This window comes from Chrysemys picta, chromosome 4 (assembly GCF_011386835.1).
Source record: "Chrysemys picta bellii isolate R12L10 chromosome 4, ASM1138683v2, whole genome shotgun sequence".
Classification (NCBI taxonomy): Eukaryota; Metazoa; Chordata; order Testudines; family Emydidae; genus Chrysemys; species Chrysemys picta.
In genome coordinates, this window is record NC_088794.1 from 108,413,846 (window position 1) to 108,417,027 (window position 3,182).

General features: G+C 38.6%; 1 protein-coding gene across 11 annotated transcripts in view; it reads left to right on the plus strand.

The window, feature by feature from the left end:
- The window catches only part of NPAS3 (neuronal PAS domain protein 3), an 801,528-nt gene extending 800,389 nt beyond the window's left edge, over window positions 1–1,139 (plus strand). For all 11 annotated transcript variants that reach the window (XM_065595458.1, XM_065595453.1, XM_065595454.1 and 8 more), the window contains one exon: window positions 1–1,139. This exon is cut by the window's left edge and continues 3,109 nt beyond it. The gene's annotated coding sequence lies outside the window, so the exon portion shown is untranslated.
- The last annotated feature ends 2,043 nt before the right edge of the window (window positions 1,140–3,182 follow it).

The following is a 3,182-nucleotide window of genomic DNA, read 5'->3' on the forward strand; positions in this document are numbered from 1 at the left end:
CTTACTCTTCCAGTGTGCCACACAATGCACTGAAGAGTAATGCTCAGATATATTAAACAAATTGATGCCATATAGCCTCAGTTGTTAACATTCCCAGAGTCCCTTGTGCTCTACCTGTAAGCAGAGGGTGCATTTCTTTGGTTTTCTCCCAGGCGTGCTGATGGAGTAATATATAGAGCAATTACCAGTGAGATAGAAAATTCTTTGAAAGGTCAACCAACATTGTTAAAAAGGGAAACTGAGTTTAGGATTGTCATATATATTTGCTTATGTGTACAATGCTAATATATTCACTCAGCTGTCCTTTGAATTTTTGATCACTCACTGTGTTGAGTCAATTCCTGCTTTGAATCTGAGGAGTAGGTCCAAACCCACAGTGGAATAATAGTGAAAAGGAATTGGATGCCACAAATTTTAATAATGAGCTTTTAAAGGTTATATTTGAAGGATTTAAGTAGGTCTAAGAAGCCAAGAAAGCTGATTGGGAAATTTAAAGTTTAATTTTGGAAGCTCTACTCTAGCTATTGAACAATCAAAGGAGTGCACCTATCGGCTACAAAGAACAGCTAGACAGCTGTTGTTGTTTTATTTTATTTTTATAAATGTTTCTGTGTTGTGTCAGAATGATTTCTGGTGATTTAAACTAACAGATAATCACAGCTGCTGTCTAAATCCATAGTGTTTAAAATTACAAAATGAAAAAAAACTTCATTACCTGTGAAGACTGTGTCTGTGTTTTTAACTATTTCTTGTACAAATATATGAAATCTTTTATGAGGAGACTGGTGCCAAGTAGCTGAATAATGGGGAAAGGGATTCTGTTCGTATAAATCTTAGCAGTGTTACCAACTCTACAATACAAAAAAAAATTAAAATGTTAAAAAGTGACAGCTATGGTACATTTATTTTGTGTTAAGCTAACCGAATCTAACTTCTTGAGTGCCTGGCTTATTTGAAACATTTTTTCATTGATCATTGATAATGCTGCAAATCAGAAATGTACATACTTCATTTACAACAGGGTTCTTTTTATACTTTTGTAGATTCTCATACATGTCATACATGGTTGTCTTTATGTAACTTAATTTTTTTCATCCCGCAGGTGCCATTTTCATAATAAACTTCTCTTGGATTTGTTACTATCTGGCATCATTTCTTTTACATATAACCATCCTGACTAATGAATGCTGGTAGTATTTGTTTGAGCAGGTACCTTTTTAATTGTTTTGTTTAAAAAAAAAAGGAAAAAAAAAAAAGAGGGCACGGCTAGATTTTATTATCGCTTGTGAACTGAAGAAAAGAAGCTGTCGAGATGCAGGTTAAAAATGCTAATCCAAATACTACACCAATTTGCCACCATCCTAAATTCTCAGCTACCCCAATTCATTGTCATACTGAGCATTGTTATGCACATTATCAAAGCTGAATAATGGACTTGTAACATTAACCACTATAGACGGTGTGCATTTTTTCTTGATTAATGCACACTGGAAGAGGGCAGCTTACATACATTAATCACTTAAAATGTACTTTATATTTTCATTTATGATACTCTACAATGTTATAACCAAACTCTTCAGTCACCTTCGTTCTATGTAGGCTGTTGATTTTTCTGAATATGTACTTTCTTCCTCCAGATTGGCAAAATGTAAGTTGTTGGTATTTTATGTGTTTATTGGCCAAACGATCTGCCTTACAAACTAAGGGCAGAAGAGTTTGCCAATGCAAAAAGAAAAAAACACAAGGCTCTAGACCTTGTCTTCATGACTGAAGTACAAAAATCAAATTGGACTCCAGTTTTGATTACACCAGAAATCCATACACAGTGGTTGATCTTAAAAAGTAACCAATTATCAAGAAATACCTCTGCACAGCATCTGAAAAACTCTGCTTATTTCCTGTTACCTACATATAGGGGGAAACTGTGTTATCTCAGATGCCAGTGTGGCAACTATTCGTAAGCATTGACTCTGTAATGGCGACTTGTATATGAGGTGTAGAGACTTGCATAGAGTGGGTTGAAAGAAGAAGCAGACAGAATGGAACAGCTCTTATTTTCACCCTTCACCCCTGCTAATGTGAAATTCTATGAATTGGGCAATTTCAGTGATTGGATTTCTTTATGGTGCCTTCCTGAGCTGTGACCAAGGCCGGCTCCAGCTTTTTTGCTGCCCCAAGCAGCAAAGTGGAAAAAAAAAATAGATAAAGCCGATCGGCAGCACTTCGGGGACAGCTCAATCGCACCGCTTCATTCTTCTGCAGCACTTCGATAGCGGGTCCTTCGTTCCCTCTCTTCCTCTTCGGTGGCACTTCGGCAGCAGCTCAAAGAGGAAGAGAGGGACTGAGAGACCTGCCACCAAATTGCCGCCGAAGACCCGGACGTGCCGCCCCTTTCCATTGGCCTCCCCAAGCACCTGCTTACTTCGCTGGTGCCTGGAGCCGCCCCTGGCTGTGACAAACTTTACATACATTGTGCTGATTCCACTCATTCAGGGAAAAAAATCTGTGATTTATTTTGCTATAGCTGATTCTGTGATCTCTGCTCAGATAAAAGAGCACATTTGAGAGTACACAATGCAGTGGGGGGGGGGATCGTTATGATATCCATACATGAGTGTAGGCCACACTCTAGATTGTTGGGTGCCTGAATCTTTCTTCCCTTTTGGGTTCCACCTAACAAAGTTAAACATTTGACACATCATTCTAATAAATAGCACTGGGCCAGATTCAGAATACCTTACTCGCCCTGAATAATACATTACTCCACAGATAGTCCCATTATTTTCAGTGCAGCTACTTCCAGAGTAAGATACCATTCAATGAAAGTAAGTGTGTGAATCTGATCATTAGATTTATATATTTAAAAAAAAATTCTATGCACCGTTATAGTTCAGTGATCCTGCCTGATGATTTAACAGCATAAGGTCTGGGTCCCTGAATTTCCAAGCAATTCAGGACTCTTGCTTCCCAGGCTACCAGAGATTGAGTTTGATATGTCTCCAGTTTGCAGGAGGTAGAAAGGAGCAGAGGTCAGCAGGCTGCTTTCAGCTCTGCTCTCACATTCCAGTTGGCATTGCTTCTTGTTTATGAGGTAACTAGGGGCAAAGAAGCCAAAGGAGAGAGAGAGGGAATTTAAATCGAGCTAGAAAGAATGCCCAGACTAAAGGGGAAATGGAAGAATA